The sequence below is a fragment of the Stenella coeruleoalba genome, assembly GCF_951394435.1.
Source record: "Stenella coeruleoalba genome assembly, chromosome: 5".
Lineage (NCBI taxonomy): Eukaryota > Metazoa > Chordata > Mammalia > Artiodactyla > Delphinidae > Stenella > Stenella coeruleoalba.
In genome coordinates this window covers 118,822,869-118,849,017 of record NC_137150.1, presented here as the reverse complement: position 1 = coordinate 118,849,017, position 26,149 = coordinate 118,822,869, and the positions used below count along the sequence as shown (strand labels likewise).

At 38.8% G+C, this 26,149-nt stretch overlaps 1 protein-coding gene across 3 annotated transcripts in view; it reads right to left on the bottom strand.

Moving 5' to 3' along the window:
- CHODL (chondrolectin) overlaps positions 1 to 26,149 on the bottom strand; it is a gene marked incomplete at its 5' end in the record, with an annotated part of 606,923 nt that overhangs the window by 358,862 nt on the left and 221,912 nt on the right. Inside the window, one exon of one of the 3 annotated variants that reach the window (XM_079921895.1) lies at positions 2,187 to 2,237. The exons of the other annotated variants lie outside the window; for them this stretch is intronic. The remainder of the gene's footprint in view (positions 1 to 2,186; positions 2,238 to 26,149) is intronic. 3 annotated transcript variants of the gene reach the window in all.

Genomic DNA, 26,149 nt, shown 5'->3' with positions numbered 1-26,149 from the left:
AGTCAAGAATTTACCTCTTTTGTAATCTGATTTATCTGTGTTGTCCCTTCCCTACGGCAAGGTAGGCAGAATATCTAACTGTTGAAATGGAGAAAACTGGATTTAGGAAATGTTAAAGGAAAAAGTATCAGTTTACATCTCAATACATATTATTCCACCACATAGTCAAAATAATCTCCAAAGATAAGTGAAATAATAATCTCTTATTTAACAACTTACAGTTTACTTGTTCATGTTGACCTGAAACAAACAGACTGTCAGATGTTTCTCCAGCAAAGATGGGTTTATTCAGGATCAGCGGAGAATTGCAGTTTGGGGTCTGCAACCATAGTGAGCCACATGCAAGTGCCCACATGGCAAGGGAAATTTTAAAGAGGGGAAAAGGAAGTTGGAAAGGCTATAGTGTTCCCGGTGAATTTGAGGTTCTTGATGTCTCGCCGCAGAAAAAATTCAGTGAGAGACAAAGTGATAGGTAAGAAATGGATTTATTGAGAGAGTATTTAGAAAGAAACACATGCCACAGGCAGAGTGTGGGCCATCTCAGAAGGCAAGGGAGCCTCGAAATATGGCGTGGTTAGTTTTTCTGGGCTGGATAATTTCGTAGGCTAATGAGTGGGAGGATTCTTCTGATTATTTCAGGTAAGGGGCGGAGATTTCCAGGAATTGGGCCACTGCCCACTTTTTGGCCTTTTACGGTTAGCCTTAGAACTGTCATGGTGCTAGTGGGTGAGTCATTTAGCATGCTAATGTATTACAATGAGCGGATAATGGGGCTCAAGTTCTACTGGTAGTCAAATCTTCCACCATCTTGCATCTAGTTAATCCTAACCAGTTTTTGTCATGTCCTATGGCTATGTCATTCTTTTAAAGGTTGTGCCCTGCCTCCTTCCCTCCTGTTTCATTAGGCTACAAATAATCCATGGCTTTTCATTGGCTGAGTCCTTGACAGGAAAGAAGTCTCTCTTCTTCCTGCTGGGCTCTGCTATCATCACAGGGTGTGAGAACTCCTTCTTCTGGTCTCTCAACTCTATTTAATTGAGGTTTCTGCTTAATAATTTTTTTGCATGCAACACAGATTTATTGCATGCTATTACAAGCTCATTAAGTGTCAGGGTTTACGCTAGGTACTAAATATATAAAGATGAGTAAGTCTGGCTAATCTTTAGGAGTTCACAAACCTCACAGACATTCTCTAGAGTATTGGTTAAAATTAAATATATATATATATATTCCCATATATATTTGATTACAAACCATATATGCATATAAATTATATAAACTATATGCATACCACATAATAAATACATATATACACTATATATACACATAAACTTAGGTGTTAAAACAAAAGCAAACAAACGACAAAAAAAAAACAACAAGAAAATGATTTATTGTAAATCCACCTTTACAGAGGGGTAAGGAAGAGCTTTGTGCTCAAGAAGAGGCTTCTAGATGTTGGCAATATTCTATTTCTTGATCTAAGTGGTACTTACATTGAGGTTCCTTAATTGGTACTATACATCTGTAGTTTCATGTTATTTTGATTATGTTATTTTCTTATTTTAAATGCCCCACTAGTCGTTTTGCAAGTTGACTATGTCAAGAATTTTTCTTTTCATGTCTCATATTTTTAGTCCTAAGCATAATCACTTTCTAGGTTTCCCAGCAAGCTGAGTTTCTAATATTCCTGAGGGTGGTTGTTTTGGGGACAGTATCTTTGTGTTTTTTTCCTAACAGCTTTATACATTTAGCCCTCATTTTCTTTTCTAAACAGAAATGGATATGTTTTATCCTTCTCACCAACAGGATGTTAAATTAAATTGTGCTGGGATCAGTTTTCATGATGGCCCAATATTGAACAAAGAGGTACTTTCTTGTAGATGAATTTTAAAAAACTCTAGGGTATGTGAAACCACCAGCAACTGAAGATAGACAACAATCTGCTTTTTCATAGGACGAGGACTGGGGCTGGGATCTCAATTCAGACCTGTGAACAGAGGAAGCTTGAACCAGCAAGACCCCAGGAATCAAGGTTTGGGGCAAGGATATTCCATAAACTAAAAGAGAGCAACAAAAGAAAAATCTGCAAAAATTTCTTAAGGTCTCAGACCAGAGAGTACTGCCTACATGTTCAAAAGGCTCATAGCAGATTAGTATTAGTAAGTAACTCATACTCAGCTACTTACTAATTATGGGACCTGAAGCAACTCACTCCACCTCTGAGCTTGCTTCCTCACCTGTAAAAAAGGGAATAATAACAGTAACTACTTTGGGGGATGTTTATAGGCCTATGATGATGTATGTTGAACGCTCTGTACATGTAAGAGTACATGATTACAGAAATATATTCATTTTCACAAAATTATACAGTAAAATAATTTGGATGTTACCTAGATTTATTTTGTTAGCATTTTATTGTGGAAACTCCCTAATCCAGTAACGTATTTATTATCCAGGGACAGACATTTTGTGTATAACCTAAGATTGTCTAATGGCTAGTGCTAAAAGAAACAAGCAGTTATAACCAATTGACAGATTCTATCTAGAACATACAATTTGAAATATTTATGTCAATAAATATAATTGAGCATAAAAATATTATTTTTAAGGTGCTCTGAGTGCACATTGTAACGTATATTTCTAAAAATACACAAAGGTACTCAAACCACATGTGTGGAAGACATAAGGGAACTTTTATCTTCTATTCTTTTGCCTGTGCTTTCCTGTCTCAGGCCTTCATAACCTCTCAGAAAAAGCTCTACATCTTGTAAGGACAGTAGAGGGGTCACAGAGCCATCAATTAAGTGACAGGAACTGGATCTCAGAAACCCTTCTCTCAGTCCTTGAGCTAGACTAACTTCACTCTAACTCTCAACAATTAGTGTGTCCAGACTACATGGATTTTGCTACCTAATTTTCCAAAATAATGGTTGAGGAAAATTTTAAAACTTCTGACTATTTGTCCCTGACTCATATACTCTCACCTAGGAAACTGCCCGGGGCAGGTTCCATTCCTCACTATTACCATATAAATGGGAAATTCAATTTCCTTCACTACAGCTACTTACTCATTACCTCCCTGCTCCCTTCCACCATCACACTGACACTTCTCCCATCCAGCCCCCGGACATTAGTTCCAGGGATTCCCTCAAATCCCAACTCTTTACACAATATTTGGAATTGCACATGATTCCAATGCAAGAAAATGGTAGGAGTCCCCTCCCATTACTACCACAGTCTGATGACCCCCTCCCCAGTGTTTACCTTAGTAATAAACCAAATAACCACCCCACCCCGATTAAAAAAAAATTCCCTTCATCAGTCAATCAACAAATGCTACTTCAATAGAGAGACCTCTTAAAAGAAATTTTAGAACTTAAAAAAAGCATGAATTAGCCAAGAACTACTGAATATATTTCGGAATTACAGATTCCTGGCAGTGTATAATATGCCAAGTCTTTATGCCGAGATTCCATCTTAGCTTAGAATGGATTCTCCATTCTATGAAGATTAAGGTCAGCATCAATGAACGGGATATTGTCGGTCTTATTGGAATAGACTTGGGGGAAAATAAAACTGTCACATTTGTTCTTTTCTAAAGCCCTACGTACTTTCTGCCTGACAGAGTAGAACATGCATGATACTTTCAAGCTTTTAGGCTGCGAGAGAGGTCCACCACAGACCTCACTGAGGATTGATTAAAGGTTTATGATGTTATATTTGGCATTGCAAGGAAACCAAAGCTAAATTGATAAAGTTCTTTATAAGAACTTTATCAGCAAGGCAGTTGAAAACCCCCAAAGAAGAACATTCCATCACTGTAGTTATGTTCAGGTCTGTTTTGTTCACTTTTGTATTGTAGCTCTATTGTCTGGCAGAGTACTTGATATATAATTAATATATAATAAATATTTGTTGAATTAAAAGAAAATGCTACTTCATTACCCCAGTCAATCAACCAATCATTGACCGCTCAACAACTGCTGCTTCATTACATCACTACAGTTCTTACTATTTTACTTAATCCCCCGTTCACCCCTCAGTCCTAACTAATTTCTCCTCACTCAACCATCCACCAGAAGGAACCTCCCCGACAACCTGTGTGGAGTAGATTTCTCTCTAGACTATCTCAGTACTCCATCATACCACCATTCAATTGTTTCTTAATCCTTATCCCAATATAATTGTTTAATGTTTCTTGCTTAGTGTTAATACTTTTTTTTGGTTTATAATCCCATAAGATATTTTGAGCCCCACAGGGGCAGGATCTTGTCTGCCTATTCCACCTCTTTGCTCCAGCACCTGAACCAATGCCTGACACATAGTCTGTCAAAAATAGGAAAGGGTCGGGCTTTCCTGGTGGCGCAGTGGTTGAGAGTCCGCCTGCCGATGCAGGGGACACGGGTTCGTGCCCCAATCCGGGAAGATCCCACGTGCCGCGGAGCGGCTGGGCCTGTGAGCCATGGCCGTTGAGCCTGCGCGTCCGGAGCCTGTGCTCCGCAACGGGAGAGGCCACAACACAACTGTGAGAGGCCCATGTACCGCAAAAAAAAAAAAAAAAAAAAATATATATATATATATATATATATATAGGAAAGGGTCTAAAATTTTATCCCACTTGCAAGGCAATAAGTTAGCCTGCACAATTTCACTGATGCTGATAGAAGACACAAGACTCTGGATCAAAAATGAATCACAGTGGGCTTCCCTGGTGGCGCAGTGGTTGGGAGTCCGCCTGCCGATGCAGGGGACACGGGTTCGTGCCCCGGTCCGGGAAGATCCCACATGCCGCGGAGCGGCTGGGCCCGTGAGCCATGGCCGCTGGGCCTGTGTGTCCGGAGCCTGTACTCCACAACGGGAGAGGCCACAGCAGTGAGAGGCCCGTGTACCGTAAAAGAAAAAAAAAAAAAAAAGAATCACAGCAATAGCAGTAGGCAGAGTATTGGCAATTTTGCCCAATTCCCTGAGCCCAAGTCCTACAGGGTGACACCGAAAGGGGCAGATGATATCTGCACACACAGTTGGGTTGTGGTATAAGACATGAACCCTGAGTGTAGAGATTCCAAAAGTCTTATAATGGGCAGTAAACATGCCTGCCCTTCACTCCAGAGGGAGACACGATCTCTATCTTCCAAAGCCATTCAATATATGAACATCCATGAAGGATATTCTGGGACAAAGGGCAGTCAGTGCCTCTCTTGTAAGATGTGTAGGAACACAAGAGACCCATGAAAAGTTGTCTGCCAACAAGTAGTGGATCAGAAAATATTTGTTGATTGAATGAATAAACGAACAAGAGCACCAATCCAGCATACATGGTAGAATTAAAAGTATAAAATAAATAAAATAAGATAATTTTTTTAAATAAAATAATAAAATAAAATAGGAAGTCTCCGTTTTTTTATTTCCAAAGACCCTTCCTTACCCAGTGGTATGCTGGCAAAGATTTAGCAACCAACGCTTCATTTTGTAGCATTTCTCAGTTTTCTTGGTAAGAACATTCCCAACACGACCAGCTACAGGCTACTGATGTCCCTGATTGCAGAGTTGTGAGAGACACACAGCAGCACACTGTTAGCTAGTATTTTCACCATACAAATACTAAACATGTAAATCACCTCAACAAGTGATTTTACTATCAGTAACGTAGTAAAATTGTAGTAAAATAATTAGGGAGTGATGAGTTTTGAGCATGTATTACCTTAGTTTTAAAAACAATTTAATTTTAAGTTTATATGGTTTAATTTTTAATAACATCTTTAACAACCGGCTCACAAAATTCTTGAAAATGTAACACTTGGCTCTTGTGAGTGGGTACGATCAAGCTCCAATACACCGCAGCCCGTATTGTTGTTATTTCCTATCCCTCCCTGTCTTTGGTGTCACTCTGATTCCTCCAGCCCCTTTATGTACCTTATTTCCAGATCTTCTGTTTCTCTTAAACTGGGCTTCTCATCCTGTTCTTCAAGGCTGAGCTCTGCCTCACGTCCTTTACTACCTTCCCCTGACCCTACTCCCAAAAACCTTCAGGTCTGTACTTCACAACTGCCAGCCCCTCTCCCGCTAACAGTAACACATACATCATACCAGCCCATGGAAGACCCCACAACTCCGCCACCCCCAGGGAGGGGTCCAGGGATTCCACGTAGCCTTCATCAGTAATCATGTCCATAGCAGGGGAGACCACCACTGGATTCCCAACTGATACCTTTCAAGGCATTTTCTCATGGAATCATTGTCACAACTTTTTGTTAGGCTCTTTTGGTGCCATATTTTAAGTACTTCATGTACGCTAATTGGGATTTATAAACAAATCAGAGATGCTGATATCTCTTCTTATATGAAAGATGCATTTGGACTTCCTAACTTAGAAAGGAACTTGGAAAACATATTCAAATAGAAGACTACTTGACGTATATTCGATTTATAGAACTATGTCCACCAGAGGGCAGCAAAAAATTTTAATATGTGAATAACATTCACTCAATGCAGAAACTGAGAACACACCTGTATTATTACTTGCTAAATAGAAAGCCATTAGAGTCCTAGACGGCAACATTACTTCAAGTTTATGTGGCAATAAATAAATAAATAAATAGGAGACCTTATTTCTTAAGACTAAAAAAAAAAAATCATGAATGCATGAATATTCCTATTTATTTTTTGAGAATTTCAATATTATGAAGAAATATCATGATAAAGCTCAAATTTCATTTTTTACTTCAAAGCCTCAATGCAGTAGTCCCCTTTATCCACATTTTGGCTTCCCATGATTTCAGTTACCTTTAGTCAACTGTGGTCTGAAAATATTAAATGGAAAATTCTAGAAAACAACAATTCGTAAGTTTTAAATTACAGCCATTCTGAGTAGCATGATGAAATCTCTCACCATCCCACCCAGGAAGTGAAACAGCCTTTTGTCCAGGGTATCCACACTGTATACACTACCCGCCCATTACTAGAGGAAAAAACATAGTATATATATATGATTTGTTACCATCCACAGTTTCAGGCATCCACTGGAGGTCTTGGATATCCCACGGATAAGGAGGGACTACAGCATTAACTTCCTTAGTAGTTGAATCTCCAGGTGGTTACTCATGGATCCATTTAACACATATTATTTGCACACTTCTCATGTTCAAAACATTGTGCTAGCAATCACCACTTCTGAGGCATAACTTGAGGAATACAGAAATGATTGCCTGTCTGTATTAGTCAGAGTTCTCCAGAGAAACAGAACCAACAGGAGATACATATGTGTATAAAGAGATTTTTTTTTTTATGAATTTGCTCATGCAATTATGGAGACTGGAAGTCTGAAACCTGTAGGGCAGGCTGGCAGGCTGGAAATTCAGGCAGGAGTTGATGGTGCCGTCTAGGAAACCTCAGCCTTTGCTCTTAAGCCCTTCAGCTGGCTGGATGAGGCCCATACACATTATAAAACTTAATGTCCTTTACATAAAATAAGCTGAATGTAGATATTAACAACATCTACAAAATGCCTTCACAAAAACACTAAGTTTAGAGTTTAATAACTGGTTACAATAGCCTAGCCAAGTTGACCTATAAAACTAACCATCACATTGCTCCACAACATTTCCCCTGTCCAAGGGCCATGTCCCAGAAATTCCATCCTTGGAAAACTGTGCTTTGAGTCATGAATTGCTCTTCCCAGATACCTTCTAAAATGCATATATCCTTGCTGGGTAAATACACCTATTTAGACACTAATGTGTGTCTGCCAGGTTATCACATATGTTTCTCCAGACGAGAAAGCCTGTGGCATTCTGTAAGCACAGAGTAGCAGGAGGTTCTGATATGCTAAAAAGAAACCTGTGATTTACCATCAACAACCACCAATATCCTAATTTTACATACAACTTCCCCTCCTCAAAAGAGCTGGTGTTCTTGGTATGGTGTAAGAAACTACATATTTGTTGTTTTTAGAAACTGCATCCACCTTGTAACCCAGCAACTAAACAACTACAGCATGATGCTTCACTCCCTAACTCTTGTTCAATGTGACATGCAAAGTTTCAATTCAAAGTGCTTTGCTTAACAAAATCCAACAGCACATTAAAAGCATCATACACCATGTTCAAGTGGGTTTTTTCTGAGGGAGGCAAGAATTCTTCAATATACGCAAATCAATCAATGTGATAAACCATATTAAAAAATTGAAGAAGAAAAACCATATGATCATCTCAATGGATGCAGAAAAAGCTTTCAACAAACTTCAACACCCATTTATGATAAAAACCCTCCAGAAAGTAGGCATAGAGGGAGCTTACCTCAACATAATAAAGGCCATATATGACAAACCCACAGCCAACATCATTCTCAATGGCAAAAAACTGAAACCATTTCCACTAAAATCAGGAACAAGACAAGGTTGCCCACTCTCACCACTATTATTCAACATAGTTTTGGAAGTTTTAGCCACAGCAAGCAGAGAAGAAAAAGAAAAAAAAGGAATCCAAATCAGAAAAGAAGAAGTAAAGCTGTCACTGTTTGCAGATGACATGATACTATACATAGAGAATCCTAAAGATGTTACCAGAAAATTACTAGAGCTAATCAATGAATTTGGTAAAGTAGCAGGATACAAAATGAATGCACAGAAATCTCTTGCATTCCTATACACTAACGATGAGAAATCTGAAAGAGAAATTAAGGAAACACTCCCATTTACCATTGCAACAAAAGGAATAAAATACCTAGGAATAAACCTACCTAAGGAGACAAAAGACCTGTATGTAGAAAACTATAAGACACTGATGAAAGAAATTAAAGATGATACAAACAGATGGAGAGATATACCATGTTCTTGGATTGCAAGAATCAACATTGTGAAAATGACTATACTACCCAAAACAGTCTACAGATTCAATGCAATCCCTATCAAACTACAAATGTCATTTTTCACAGAACTAGAACAAAAACTTTCACAATTTGTATGGAAACACAAAAGACCCCAAATAGCCAAAGCAATCTTGAGAAAGAAAAACGTAGCTGGTGGAATCAGGCTCCCTGACTTCAGACTATACTACAAAGCTACAGTAATCAAGATAGTATGGTACTGGCACAAAAACAGAAAGATAGATCAATGGAACAGGATAGAAAGCCCAGAGGTAAACCCACACACATATGGTCACCTTATCTTTGATAAAGGAGGAAAGAATATATAATGGAGAAAAGACAGCCTCTTCAATAAGTGGTGCTAGGAAAACTGGACAGCTACATGTGAAAGAATGAAATTAGAACACTCCCTAACACTGTACACAAAAAGAAACTCAAAATGGATTAAGACCTAAATGTAAGGCAGGACACTATAAAACTCTTAGAGGAAAACATAAGCAGAACACTCTATGACATAAATCACAACAAGATCCTTTTTGACCCACCTCCTAGAGAAATGGAAATAAAAACAAAACTAAACAAATGGGACCTAATGAAGCTTAAAAGCTTTTGCACAAAAAAGGAAACCATAAACAAGACGAAAAGAAAACCCTCAGGATGGGAGAAAATATTTGCAAACAAAGCAACGGACAAAGGATTAACCTCCAAAATTTACAAGCAGATCATGCAGCTCAATATCAAAAAAACAAAAAACCCAATCCAAAGACCTAAATAGACATTTCTCCAAAGAAGACATACAGATTGCCAATAAACACATGAAAGAATGCTCAACATCATTAATCATTAGAGAAATGCAAATCAAAACTATAATGAGGTATCACCTAACACTGGTCAGAACTGCCATCATCAAAAAAATCTACAAACAATAAGTGCTGGAGAGGGTGTGGAGAAAAGGGACCCCTCTTGCACTGTTGGTGGGAATGTAAATTGATATAGCCACTATGGAGAACAGTATGAAGGTTCCTTAAAAAACTAAAAATAGAACTACCATATAACCCAGCACTCCCACTACTGGGCATACACCCTGAGAAAACCATAATTCGAAAAGAGCCATGTACCACAATGTTCTATTTACAACAGCCAGGACATGGAAGCAACCTAAGTGTCCATCAACAGATGAATGGATAAAGAAAATGTGGCACTGTGGCTTCCCTGGTTGTGCAGTGGTTAAGAATCTGCTTGCCAATGCAGGGGACACGGGTTCGAGCCCTGGCCTGGGAAGATACCACATGCCATGAAGCAACTAAGCCCATGCGCCACAACTACTGAGCCTGCGCTCTAGAGCTCACGTGCCACAACTACTGAGCCCACGTGCCCAAACCACTGAAGCCCACACTCCTAGAGCCCGTGCTCCACAACAAAAGAAGCCACTGCAATGAGAAGCCTGCGCACCATAACAAAGAGTAGCCCCCACTTGCCACAACCAGAGAAAGCCCACACATAGCAATGAAGACCCAACGCAGCCAAAATTAAAAAAACAAAAATTTAAAATGTGGCACATATATACAATGGAATATTACTCAGCCATAAAAAGAAGCGAAATTGAGTTATTTGTAGTGAGGTGGATGGACCTAGAGACTGTCATACAGAGTGAAGTAAGTCAGAAAGAGAAAAAAAAATACCGTATGCTAACACATATATATGGAATCTAAAAAAAAACAAAAGGGTTCTGAAGAACCTAGGGGCAGGACAGGAATAAAGATGCAGACGTAGAGAATGGACTTGAGGACACAGGGAGGGGGAAGGGTAAGCTGGGATGAAGTGAGAGAGTGGCATGGACACATATACACTACCAAATGTAAAACAGATAGCTAGTGGGAAGCAGCCACATAGCACAGGGAGATCAGCTTAGGGCTCTGTGTCCACCTAACGGGGTGGGATAGGAAGGGTGGGAGGGAGACGCAAGAGGGAGGAGATATGGGGATCTATGTATACATATAGCTGATTCGCTTTGTTATACAGCAGAAACTAACACACCATCATAAAGCAATTATACTCCAATAAAGATGTTAAAAAAAAAAAAGAGTGCTTTGCTTATTGTACTTCAGTTAAAAGATTCACAAGATTTCCCTGGTGGTCCTGTGGTTAAGACTCCGGGCTTTCACTGCAGGGGGCATGGGTTCGATCCCTGGTTGGAGAACTAAGATCCTGCATGCCGTGCAGCGTGGCTGGGGGGCGGGGGAGAAAGAAAAAAAAGATTCACAAAAAGAATGGATAACCTGACTCCAATGATGAGTCATTGGACTCCAAGACAAACCCAAAATGAGAAATATTCTAGTAAAAAGGGAAGAGTGTGTTTTTTAAAACTGTCAATGTCATAAAAGACAAAAATTAAAGGCAAAGACAAAGATTAAAAGACACTAAAGAGATATGACAAGTAAAATCAGTACATCACATCATCCTAAACTGGATGCTGTACTAGAGAGAAAAAAACTGCTACGAAGGACTGCGGTCAATTCACAGATTGGAACACAGACAGTGAATTGAATAGAGGTCAGGGTTGTTCTGCTTTTGTTTTAAGTTTCATAACTGTGCTATGATTATGTGGGGGAGTGTCATTCTTAAGAGGAGATTGGGTTCACAAAAAAATGAATAATACATATATATGTGAAGATAGAGCAAGAGAAAAAGGAAATGGAACAAAATGTAGGCAAATCAGGGTAAGGGGCATACAGGTATTCTTTGTGCTGTTCTTACAACTTTTACTGACTTGAAATTCTTTCCAAATCAAAACTTGTTTTAAAAGTTTACCACAATTAGCTATGCCCCTTTGTAAGAAATTCATTCATATGCTTTAAATTGATAGTGATATTGCTTCAAGAAATCAACCCATCAGGATTCTTTCTAACTCACATCATATCACTGTCCAGTATGAGTGGTGATGGGGGAGGGGGAGGCTCCCTCCTATGCCCGCAATTCAGGAACCAGGATCCTTCCCAACAGAGGCCCCACCCTCCTTTGGTTCCCTAGAGTCCTCTCCAATCAGCCAGGGAATAAAAGAGAATTGCACATGGATTGTTCTCTATGTGACAATCTGGAAATGGTCCCATCTTTGTTGCTCACTTGCCATTGCCTAGAACACTCACATGGTGACACCTACCTGCAAGGAAGCCTAGAAAATGTGGTCTATCTGGGGGCTCAAGAAGACGATAATACTGGTGTTGGGGAGCATTAACAACTGCCAAAATTAGTATCTTATTTTACAGAGATTCGGGGACACTTCATTGAAAAAAACAGAGAGAAGAAATAACCCCTTCTGAGAAAAGTGAGCACAGAAAATTACCTTGAGATCAAAAAAATCTTGAGATCAAAACTATGTCTATCTCTCAAACTCTTTCTCCCCATGGAGGATAAACAGTCAAGATGGTGGAGTAGAGTTGAAATTGGAGGCAACTTCATATCAGAAAGTGAGTTTTTAAAAAATAGTCACAGAAGTTATTTTATATGTGTGCACCATGGCATTAACAATAGAAATACAGGGCCATGATGCCTGCAAAACTAGGTGGACACTCAGGGGTGATGCACAAACCTGAGATGGGTTTCTCAGTGTGGAGGATTTACTCCTCCCATCTGCCTATCCATCCCCCTCTCCCCATTATTCTCCTTCCAGGAACATTTCCAATTATGTCTCTTTCATGAAATCTCTTTGCTCCAGATAACATTCATTTCTTTCAATTTGTCTCTTATTGCCTCTCTAGCTAACATGAAATGTTTTAGACTGTGCCAATTCTTTCTTCTGCGTTTAGAATAATTGTTCAAGTTTCCAGAATATAGCTGGTCTCTATTTTGTATACCCTACACTTAGCCCAGTGTTGGGGCCATAAAAAGGGGTGAATAGATATTTGTCACTTGACTTGCTTCCATTTCTGGAGTTGGGTGAGAGGGGTGTCTCCTTAGAACACACAGATCTTAGTTGCTAAGAGGAAACTTAAGAGTTCTCCTCCAGCATACTCTCAAACAAGGACCAGTCACACTTAATAAGTGACTGAGCACAGCCACTTTGAATAAAGTGTAAAAGACCATTCTTTTTATTTTTTTAAAGTCTTTATTGAATTTGTTACAATATTGCTTCTGCTTTATGTTTTGGTTTTTTGGCCTCAAGGCATGTGGAATCTTAGCTCCCCGACCAGGGATCGAATCTGCACCCCTTGCATTGGAAGGCGAAGTCTTAACCACTGGACCTCCAGGGAAGTCCCCAGACATTTTTTTTAATCACATTCACCTTTTTCCCCTTAAACTCCTCATGAAGACTTTGGTGATCTCTAAAAAAAAAAAAAGATGGATATGGTCTAGGATCCCCAGACTGAAATGAGCATGGCAAAGCCAGTGTTCTGGACAAAGGACTGATTTCTATGTTTTGCTCCTCTGGGCCCCCAGTGCAGACAGCTGTTTTCAGGTAGTGTCTTCCCAATCCAGTCATTTACAACAACATGTGAAGCAAGCTTTAACTGAAGGACTTTGTGACAATAAAAGGGTTAATTTAAATGAAAAGGATCTGTATTATAAAATTTTAAAGTGACAATATTTTACTATACAGTTAACTAATAATATAAATATAATAATAATTATATACTGAATACAAATAACAAATGGCATACAGAGAATTCTAATATTAATTTCCAGTATTTTCCTCAGTATGTCTTGGGTGAAAATCCTTAGTCAAGGATGATTAATAGAATCATCACCAGGTTCAATTCAGGTCCGATTTCTCTTGTCTCCTGCTTATCCAATTTCTTCAACCCTTCTCTTGAAAGCCACACTGTTTGTGGTTTTACAGGCGTGCACCACAAGTCACTTCCTTCTAGCAGAATCATTATTCTTACTATCTGCTCGTGGGCTTGCTCAATGTTCCATTTAATATCTGCTCTTAGTAGTTATGCTGTTAACATAGGTGTTTTCATTGCTTTCCACTATGCCTACACAATGCCTTCTGCCATTTGCCTCTGTTTTGAGCCATCTGTGTCCCATGGGGAACACTCACTTAGGGCATACTCTAATGTTCAGGTGATGGAGAGGGCTCTAATTTCCTCACATTTGAAGAGGAAGAAAAGCTACTTAATGAGAGCAGAGTTGAAAAAGAGATCACCTCCTGGGAAGTAACAGGGATGCCATGCTTACTTGCCCCTGAAATAGCATCAACTTTCAACTCAGAAGTTTCTGCTCAGGAGTATTTAACTCTATCATGCTCAAGATCAGGTTGGCCACATTAGTATGTGTTATATTTCTCAATATTTCTATGGGCAATCTAGCAAAGTATCAGAGAAAAAATTACTTTCTGAAATGCATATAAAAACCAGATCAGTGGCAAATGCAGAATACCAGATATTTCAGAGGAGAATTTTGTTCCACACTTGTCAGTCTGATGTTTCTGCTTTCTCAGATTTCTCAGCTGAAATATCTTAGCTTTCTTCCTTGAAGGAAAGAAACATTTCATATTTTCATAAATTGTGTTTATAATATTCACATAATAAATATTATAAGTACTTGGTCTCAACTATAAGAGATCACAATACTCTTTCATGCAAGAACACTCATGCCATCACGCTCTGAAGTGAACAGAATCATGGTACATGCAGGAAAAATGTACTTCTCTGCTCACTTATCTCTAGTTTATGGTTTGGTACATTTTCTAACTTTAATCCATTAATTCAGTCAGTTACTATACAACCCCACTGAAATCAAGGCCATGGAGTTCAATTTAACATGGATCAGTTGTAGTCTCACTATGTTTGGTGACAAACACACTAAAACTTTCATCTTGATCAGTCCTCCTACAGATCCATGTCAAGGGTCATAGGTGAGATCAGAGAAGATGTTCATCACAACTATTTGAAAAACAACTCCAAATGCATGTGCTGACAAGGGTCAAAAACACCAACTGCCACTGGAAGGATGATATGCCTTAACTGGTTTACAAATCTTATAGGGAGCAATGATAAGAAGAGCCTTTCTCATGTCACTTACGTTGACCTAAAACCGACTGTCAGACGTTTCTCCAGCAAAGATGGGTTTATTTGGATTAGCGATAATTGCAGTTCAGTGCCTGCGACCATGGTGAGGCACATGCAAGTCCCCACACAGCAAGGGAGGAAGAATGCTTTTATAGAGGAGAAAAGGAAGTTGGGAGGGAGGGCTATAGTAAACAATCCATAGCTTTTCATTGGCTGAGTCCTTGCCAGGAAAGAAGAGGAGTCTTTCTTCCTCCTGTTGGGCTCTGCTATCATCGCAGAGCATGAGAGCTACCCCTTCCAGTCTCCCAAAACTATTTAATTGAGGTTTCTATTTATTAATTTTTCACACTTACAATATCATGAATTTTCAAAAGATATACACAGGTTTTTTTCTATGGTAAATGAGTTGAAATTATCCTTTAAATAATATATTTCATGAGGAAAATCATGTTGTATAGTGAGCTATAATTACAATTCATCATTCAAATATAGAAATTCAGCTCATTTGACACCACGTAATCAAGATCAGTACTGCATTTCTCGCTGGCTTTATTTTCACCCTTGTTAAAACTCATAAGTGCAGTAGTACATGCATTCAAGAATTTAGCAAATGTGCAGTGAGGATTTTGTCTCAGAGTAACCGACATTAAGTTTCATGAGTCATTTTGATCAAGAATCCCTCTGTTTTTAAAGTCTCTTTTAAGTTTCTAACATAACCATGGTGTGCTACACCTATGTATAATATGAAATAAGTATCAGACATGATCCACTGTGTCAGAGTTCTCCAAAGAAACAGAATCAATAGGATATATATATATATATATATATATATATATATATATATATATATATATATATATATATACTGCATTGGCCAAAAGGTTCGTTCGTTTTTTTCTGATTGGCTCTAGTAGCACTTAGTTGTCTTTAACTTCATTCGAAACAATTTTGTTAGATTGTATGTGACAGCTGTCATATCAGCGTGCATTTAAAAAAAGACATCAAAATTCGTGAATTTTTGTGTAGCCATTTTTTTATTGGAATATGTATAATTGCCTTACAATGTTGTGTTAGTTTCTGCTGTACGATGAAGTGAATCAGCAATATGTATACCTATATCCCTTCCCTCTTGGACCTCCCTCACACCTCCCCCCATCCTACCCATCTAGGTCGTCACAGAGCACTGAGCTGAGCTTCCTGTGCTTTACAGCATGTTCCCGCTAGCTATCTGTTTTATGCATGGTAGTGTATATATGTCAATCCTAATCTCCCAATTCATCCCACCCTCCCCTTCCCCCCCTGTGTCCACATGTCCGTTCTCTACATCTACGTCTCTATTCTTGCCCTGCAAATAGGTCCATCTGTACCATTTTTCTAGATTCCACATATATGCGTTAATATACGATATTTGTTTTTCTCTTTCTGGCTTACTTCACTCTGTATGACAGACTCTAGCCATTTTAATATTGAAGATGGAAGAAAAAAGCAACATTTTTGGCATATTATGGTTTATTACTTCAAGAAAGGTAAAAACGTAACCGAAACACACAAAAAAAGATTTGTGCAGCGTATGGAGAAGGTGCTGTGACTGATTGAACGTGTCAAAAGTGGTTTGCGAAGTTTCGTGCTGGAGATTTCTCGCTGGACAATGCTCCACAGTCGAGTAGACCAGTTAAAGTTGATAGCGATCAAATCGGGACATTAATTGAGAACAATCAACGTTATACCAAGTGGGAGACAGCCGACATACTCAAAATATCCAAATCAAGCACTGAAAATCATTTGCACCAGCTTGGTTATGTTCATCGCTTTGATGTTTGGGTTCCACATAAGTTAAGCAAAAACAAACCTTCTTGACCGTATTTCGTCACGTGATTCTCCACTGAAACTTAACAAAAACGTTCCATTTTTAAAACAAATTGTGATGGGCGATGAAAAGTGAATACAGTACAATAATGTGGAATGGAAGAGATTGTGGGGCAAGAGAAATGAACCATCAACAACCACACTAAAGGCCAGTCTTCATGCAAAGAAGGTGATGTTGTGCATATGGTGGGAATAGAAGGGAGTCCTCTATTATGAGCTCCTTCCAGAAAACCAAACGATTAATTCCAACAAGTACTGCTCCCAATTAGACCAACTGAAAGAAGCACTCGACGAAAAGCGTCCAGAATTAATCAACAGAAAACGCATAATCTTCCATCAGGATAATGCAAGACTGCATGTTTCTTTGATGACCAGGCAAAAACTCTTACAGCTTGGCTGGGAAGTTCTGATTCGTCCGTTGTATTCACCAGACACTGCACCTTCGGATTTCCGTTTATTTCTGTCTTTACAAAATTCTCTTAATGGAAAAAATTTCAACTCCCTGGAAGACTGTAAAAAGCACCTGGAACAGTTCTTTGCTCAAAAAGATAAAAAATTTGGGGAAGATGGAATTATGAATTTGCCTGAAAAATGGCAGAAGGTAGTGGAAGAAAAGGGTGAATGCATTGTTCAATAAAGTTCTTGGTGAAAATGAAAAATGTGTCTTTTATTTTTACTTAAAAAGAGAAGGCCCTTTTTGGCCAACCCTGTATATACATATATATGGTGGGAGGGCAGGTGGGGGAGAGAGATAGAGAGAGACGTTTCTAAGGAACTGGCTCGCATGACTATGGAGGCTAGAACTCCCAAGATCTGCATTCAGCAAGACCCAGGAAAGCCAATGACATAAGTTCCTGTCTGAAACTCGGCAGCATGTGGAACCAGGAAAAGTCAATATTTCAATTTGTGTATGAAGGCAGGAAAAGGCCAATGTCCCTCAAAGCAGTCAGGCAGGAGAAGTTCCCTCTTTCTCAACCTTTTTGTTCTATTTAGGCTATTTGGAGGCCCACCCACCTTCGTGGGTCCACTGATTCAAATGCTAATCTCATTCAGAAACACCCTCACAGACAACCCAGAGTAATGTTTGGCCAAATGTCTGGGCACCCCAGTGGCCCAGTCAAGTTAACGCACAGAATTAACCATCACACTCGCATACACAAAAAGTTTATAACTTCGTTAAGAAATAAGGCAAACACAATTAATAGTGGTAAACAATGACAAAATGATATATAATTTCTAATTTGAGTGATAATGCCTATAATTCCTATGGAACTTTAGAGACGAAGTAATTCCTGATTAATTATATAATAAATATGTTTTCATTAGTTTACAGGTGATTAAGTCCAAAGAATTAAAGGGTAAATAAGGGTTGATTGTTCAAAAAATAAATGTCTAAAATGACTTAAAAATGAGGAGAAAAAAACCCTCAAGCACAGACTTGAGGGAGAAAAATAACAGACTGCTTCAGCATTTTTCCTGTATAAATCTTGATTCCATTTTATACCTATACGTGGAAGATTGCTTTAGCTGAGAGAAAAATGGCTTTTGATGCCACATTTTCCCAAAACACCTGCTGGTCTTGCGGTTTCAGCAAATAATTCAACCTGCTGAGAATTCTTAGGTTACAATTTTTATATTCATGGCTTCTCAAAAATTTTTAGAGGTTTGCAGAAGGGGGAAAGCAAGTGAGCCAAGCTAATAGTAACATATTACTCACTGCCTTGGTTTGCTACCCACTATCCACCAGATTCTATTCTTTCACAGGTAGTATTTCAATGTAAGAGAGACAAGGAATTATGTCACATCCAGTTATTTCTCCAAGGCTTAAGCAACGGCATGTAAGCAATTCTATTCACCAACCTTGAGAGCAGTTTTTACTGCAAACTAATAATATAAATTATTATGCAAAAGTTAACGATATGGCTCTAATATTTCTTAAAGATATCAATCCCAAACAGCAGCAGAGTCACTGAAGTGTCTATAGCTGAAAACCTATTACCTTTCTTCAACTTAAGCTTTCAGTAATTCTAGATCAACTCTCCAATCTGACATAACCAGTTTTCTAGTAAAGCTCAATAGCTGACTGAAAGTCCCCTTTCCACCAACAAGAATGGCAAAATCTACTCCATTTTTCTTGATTCTCCCCACTATATTATGGCATTAATTTTCTAAATGGTCACTGTCTCTGCTGGGATCTGAAAGACTGAAGCAGCTATGTCTCTTGAAATGTTCCTGTCATTCTAGAACAGCCTTTTCTCAACTGTGGAAGATGAGACACGAGGAGACGTGTCTCCCCCATGACCAACACTTGTTATATGGAGATCCTGGAGTTCCAATGGCCCAAGATGAAGAGCTGGGGAGCCTTGGTGTTGAGAGATTTGAAGGATCTGGTACTGGGAGAATGAGCCCACAGAACACAGAACGCTGGAACACCACACAAATGGAAGGGACTACAGACTTCAAGAGGAGGTCCCAGCAAGAAACCCGAGTAGACTAGGTAGGATTACCTATACTTTAGTGGACACCATCCAAAGAAAACCAGGCACTGAATAGGCTAATCACTGCTCAACAGAGACCAGCAAGAAGAGAGGAGGTAGCCCAACACCAGAAGGCTATCTCCACACTGCAATAAACAATTCAATCTTCTCTCAGAACAAACATGGCACCTTGGGGAAAAGGAGGGAAAGAGAAGACCTTATGAGAGGTGGGGAGAAAGAATCCTGGAGTTTGAACTTTGAACTGATGGAATATTTTATTCTACCATCTCCCTTAAAGACTAATCACAAAGATTAAATCAATTACAGTACAAAGAAACCTTTGTTAAACCAGAAGAGGCTACGTTACCTCTAACAGGCAAGACAAGTGTTTTCTACCACACTCATGCTCCCACTAGTAGCAGAACTGGGATATCCAGAGCTAGATAAGATCAATTATAGCAAAATTTTAAAAAGCAGCATATTGTATGCAGATTTGTATTGCAGTGTAAACTTTAACCCCAAAATGCAGAAATGAATAAGATGTAGTTCACATCTTCTTTGAACTCACACTCTTTATGGGGAAAAATTCCATAATAACATGGTGTGATAAATGGAAAAATGGAGATAAGTATAAGCACAAAATTGGCACAAAGGAGAGATACATATGGAATACATATGGAAGCTAGGAGGAGGATAAGAAAAGGCTTCCTAGAAAAGAAAACTATGTTGGGTTTTAGAGGATGAATATGAGTTCATCATGCATTGGGGAGAGTCCCCTGCAGGTAAACAGAACAATAAGTCAAAGACACAGAAGAGTGGAAGAGTTAATAGTGCTCAGTTTAGTCTTTTTTTAACATCTTTATTGGAGTTTAATTGCTTTACAATGGTGTGTTAGTTTCTGCTTTATAACAAAGTGAATCAGTTATATATATACATACGTTCCCATATCTCTTCCCTCTTGCATCTCCCTCCATCCCACCTTCCCTATCCCACCCCTCTAGGTGGTCACAAAGCACCGAGCTGATCTCCCTGTGCTATGCGGCTGCTTCCCACTACCTATCTATTTTACATTTGGTAGTGTATATATGTCCATGCCACTCTCTCACTTTGTCCCAGCTTATAGTCTTAAATGGAGCATAATAGAGAAAAATCAACTTCAGACAGAATTCCATTCTCTGGTTACTAATGTTACAGCCTAGAGGATAGAAACTACCTTTGTTTCAAGATGTTAAAATTCTATTTTTAAAGAGAAAATATTTAACAGTGTATTCAGTGTAATGGAGAAAAAAAAAAACTGTAGTATTGTTCAGCCACCAAAAGTGAGAAGTGACATTTCAAAGATAAATTTGCGAGGTTACTGTTCTTGCCCTCAATCCATAAAATAGACTCCAGATGGTTACAAATATTTATTTCTAAGATGTAATAAGTGAGATCTGTTTTCATTCTATCCAGTCTCAAGATCTTTAGTAATTTCCAGCTTTGAAAACTATGAATCTCCATACAGGAGGTGCTAGATGTCACTAATTAACTGTTGTGTTTTGAGAAGTCTTCTTAACGACTATTAAAAATTTTTATCACAATAATTTTGTCATATTGACAATAATGGGTATTTTAGAGCCATCATCTTATATACTCTTCATAATTCTTGCTCAAAGATTATTATGCACAATTTCTTTAAGTGGTGGTTTACAAACAAGTTATGTTTCAAATGATCTCAACAGAATTTTTTTTCAAAATCCTTTTTTTTAATAGACTTTTTTTTAGAGACATTTTCAGTGCAGAGCAAAACTGAGCAGAGTTGCAGAGTTTTCCATATTCCCCTTGCCTCCACACAGGCACAGCCTCTCCCACTATCAGCATCCCCCCCAGAGTGGTACATTTATTATAATCAATGAACCTACACTGACATACCATTATCACCCAAAGTCCATAGTTTACATTAGGATTCACTCTTGCTGTGTACATTCTATGGGTTTGGACAAATGTATAATGACATGTATCCACCATTATAGCATCATACAGAGTAGTTTCACTGAATTAAAAATCCCTGTGCTGTATTCATCCCTCCTTCCCCCTTAACTCCTGGCAACTACTGATCTTTCTACTGTCTCCATGTTTTCACCTTTTCCAGAATGTCATATTGTTGGAATCATACAGTATGCAGCCTTTTCAGATTGGCTTCTTTTACTTAGCAATATGTATTTAAGATTCCGCTATGTCTTTTGATGGCTTAATAGCTCATTTCTTTTTATCCCTGAATAATATTCCACAGTTTATCCTTTCACCTACAAAGGACATCTTGATTGCTTCAAAGTTTTAGCCATTATGAATAAAGCTGCCACAAACATTTGTGTACAGGCTTCTGTATGGACATAAATATTCCCTATTTGATTTTAATGACTTTTCTTGTTGAAGTATAGTTGATTTACAATATTATATTAGTTTCAGGTGTACAACATAGTGATTCAATATTTTTACAATATATATCATACTCCATTTAAACATAGTAAAATATTTGCTATATCTCCTGGGCTGCACAATAATATACTTATAGCTTATTTAATTTTGCCAAATGCTTTTTCTTCATCTATTGAGATGATCATGTGATTTTTATCCTTCTTTTTGTCAATGTGGTGTATCACATTAATTGATTTGCAGATATTGAACCATCCTTGAATCCCTAGAATAAGTCTCACTTGAGCATGGTGTATGATCCTTTTTGTATAATGTTGAATTCAATTTTCTAATACTTTGTTGAGGATTTTTGCATCTATACTCATCAGAGACACTGGCCTGTAATTTTCCTTTTATGTGATGTCTTTGTCTGGTTTTGGTATCAGGGTAATGGTGGCCTCATAGAATGAATTTGAGAGTGTTCCCTTCTCTTCAATTTTTTGGAATAGTTTGAGAAGGACAGGCATTACCTTTTTTCTTTATATGTTTGGTAGAACTCCCCTGTGAAGCACTCCAGTCCTGGACTTTCATTTGCTGGGAGCTTTTTTTTTTTTTTTTTTTTTTTTTTTTTAACAAATTTAGTTTCACTACTAGTGATTGGTCTGTTTATCTTGTCTACTTCTTCCTGATTAAGGCTTGGAAGATTTATGTTTCTAGGAATTTATCCATCTTCTAGGTTGTCCAATTTGTTGCCATATAACTGTTTGTAGTATTCTCTTCTGTTTCTTGTATCTCTGTGATATTGGTTATCATTTCTCCCTTTCATTTATTTATTTGAGTCATTTCTTTTCCTTGATGAGACTTAGCTAAAGGCTTATCAATTTTGTTTATTAAAAAAAAAAACAGCTCTTGATTTCATTGATCTTTTCTGTTGTTTTGGGGGGGTTTTTTTGTCTCTTATTTATTTCCTCCCTGATCTATATTACTTCCTTCTTTCTGCTGACTTTGGTTTTTGTTTGTTCTTCTTTTTCTAATTTCTTTATTTGGTAGGTTAATTTGCTTACCTGAGATTTTTTTTCTTGTTTCCTGAGGTAGGCCTGTTTTGTTATAAACTTCCCTCTCACAACTGCTTTTGCTGTGTTCCATAAATTTTGGAAAGTTGTGTTTTTATTTTCTTTTGTCTCAAGGTATTTTCTGATTTCCTCTTTGATTTCTTCATTGACCCATTGTTTTTTTAAATATTTACTTATTTATTTTTGGCTGTGTCTGGTCTTAGTTGTGGCATGCAGGCTCCAGAGAGTGCGAGCTCAGTAGCTGAGGTTTCTTCCTGTCTTATGGATGCCTCTTCTAGTTGTGACTCTCTATTTCTCATTCCCCATTAGTTTATTGTCTGTGTTTGTTATAAACCACCACAAGCCCATTTGGGAATATGAGAGAGGACAGGTGAGAAGATGGAAAGATAAATTAAAACAGACAAGCAGAAATGACCAGCTCCTGCAAGATCTATATAGAACACAATACCAGTACCTTATGTGGAGCCTGGAATACTGTTAATGCCTAATATTATACTTTTTTAATATTTTTAAGTGAAAAGGCATTCTCAGATAATATTTGCCCCATCAAGATATTCAGGAAGATATGTTTCTTACTGAAAGATATGTCAATGATACTGAGCATGGGTTAGGCTGCCAGCTCCCACCAGTGCTTGGGGATGGGCTGAGAACTAACCCTGGAGTGGCAGTGAGGACACACCAAGAATAAGCCAGAGAACCTGGCAGGTAACATCCAAGGGAGACTCCCCTATGGATCTGCAGAGGGCTTAGAGTCAGTTCATCTCTTCTGCTGAAAACAGGTTGATCTGCCAATAAGAGAAAGTTAGGATAAGGCATGACTTACAGAGGAGTAGACACACACATACACACACATAGTGTGTTTGGGTGAGGGGGCATGAATTTAGAGGAGAAACCCCATATTGTCTATTCAGAATGTATTTTGTAATAAGGAGAAATTGTAGGACAAGCATTTGTGGTCCAAAGGGCTCAAAAACAAGCCAATGTATAGTTGATCAGTCACATCATAGAAACCACATTCGGATATGGCTCCTGAATAACAATGCCAACTTTATTATCCAATAATAAGCTGAACCAATGGTACTTTAACGTTAAAACTTGGGGTTTAAAAGCCCCCTTTCTCACTCCTGAGAGACTAGTGGGCAAAGAGTAAGAATACCAGAATCTGTAGAGTTGGGGAAGCTGTGACAGAAGCATTGATTCTGATTATGGTTTTCCAAAGGCACAATTATGGCCTGGTCTGAAGGGCTGCCTATCTGTGGTACCGTGCAGGGGAACCATTCTGAGGAAATTATTGGAGGGAGTAGCACTACTGCTTGTATAATTTTCCCAGGGGAAACTACACTGATGTATTCATTACAACAAAAACAGAGATTTCCACGTCCTGCCACTGCAACTGGGGGTATAAAAAGTCAAATAAAAACATGGACCCTGCCCTAAGGTTAGTTAAGGGTCCCAACGTTGACTTTTTTCTTATAAGTTGACCTCTAGTCTCTTTCAAAATCCTTGCCCTTTTGAGGCAGAGAGAAGCTGGTGTATGTCCCTGAAAGGAGTGTTATGCTCCTAATGAGTGTACTTGCTTTGGGCTCTTTATTTTTCTCGAGTTTGCTCTGAAACCTGAACTGAAGAGCCCTGGCAGCACATCATGCCCTCTTGATATACAAGTTGTATACCACTGCCGATAATTCTGTGCTATTTGGAATTAATCAGAGACTGGAGGTAAGAGCAGAAAGGAGAATGCTTGCCTTTCTGAACAGGGGTTTTTCAAAGGAACTTCTGGTTCTCTAGGGCATTGTGTCTCCTAACCTCTCATTTCCCTCTAATGTCATCCTTATTTCTCTCCTCCCATTTAGAACCAAATTTCACCAAGGTTGTTCTATCGTCATCCTCTTTGCTTCTGTATCTCCCATCCAGTCCTCTGCTCGCTGCCCTCATCACTCCACAAAACCCACCTCACCAACATCCAGAGCGCCTCCATGTCAAGAAATCTGAAGGCCAATTTCCAGTCCTGTTACTGGAGCTCTCAATAACATTCAACACATTTGACCATGTTCTCCTCTGAAAACCCTCCTGTTCCTTGACCTCTGTTAGACTAGGCTCCCCTGGGTTTGTGTGTGTGTGTGTGTTTTTCTCTTCTCTAGCCACTTCTAGCATGTTCTTCTCATTCTCTTCTCATGGAACCTCCAATCTTTACCTGATAATTATACATGGGATTTCCTCATGAAAGTATTCCAGATACTCTTGTAACCTCACTCTCCATTCTCACACAGGACCAGGAGTTGAATGGGGACGGCGCCCACTAGAGATGTGTATCCTGCGTGGATTTACATCGGGATGATTTCACCCACCCTCATAGCTTCAATTAGTACCTCTTTGCCAATAACTCCAACTTTGTATTTCCAGCTGAGAACTTCCTTTTTAATACAGGTCCACATGCCTATAGCCTATGCAACATCTCCATCTGTATGTTTTACAGGTACCTCATTACTTAATATATTCAAAACTGAACTTGAGGCCTGCTGTTCCTGCAGTGTGCTACCTCACAGACTGAAACCTAGGAGCTTTCTTTGATACCTTTGTCTCCACTGCTTCTCATATCCAATCACCAGCTAAAGGCTGCCAAGTCTACCTTCTAAATACATCTTGAACCACATCCACTTCTCTTCACCCAAAAGCCACCACAAAAGGCTGAGTCTCCAAATGAACCCTCACCTGGACTAGGATGACGTCTTCTAAATGATCTTCCTGAACCACTTCCCGTGTTCCACCATCCATTCTCCACACGACAGCCAGAGTACGTTTTGTAAGTGTGTAACAAGCATGCAGAGATGTAACATCCTTTAGGTCTCTGAAAACCAGCTTAGTTCTAAAACCCCATATGCACTTAGAAGTAGAAAACTGCATCTTGAAAAAGCAAGATTAACTACATCATTGGGTTAAATACTCCAATTCAACCAATCAATCACTTCAAGATTCTCCTCAGGATTCTCCAAGCTGTGTTCCTTCCACTTGAGGATGATCTATGATCCTGTGATGATTACACATTATCCTGGCCTTGGGAGAGTGAGGTATACGGTAACTTTTCCATAATGATCCTTTATCCTTAGTGACCTCTGTTGAGATTGACCTCATCTTGACTAACACCCACCAATGAGGTCCCCTGTTCTTCCACAGCTTCCGATAGCCAACCTACTGATAATAACAACAACAACTGGCTTTTATTCTAAGTCCTCTACATACATCAACTCATTTAATCCATAACCCTTTGGGTCTGCCTGCCATCTCTTAGCACTTTGTGCCCCCTTCTTCGCCTCAGGAAACTGAGGACCTTTGTTGTTTTCCACATTGCACTGCATGTGCTTGCTGGACTCTCTCAGTGTGCTCTTAAACCTGTTCAATCCAGCATCTCGCTGAACCACTGCTCTTCTGTCACTCCAGTGCCATGTGGGATGAGGCTTCTCTCTGGCCA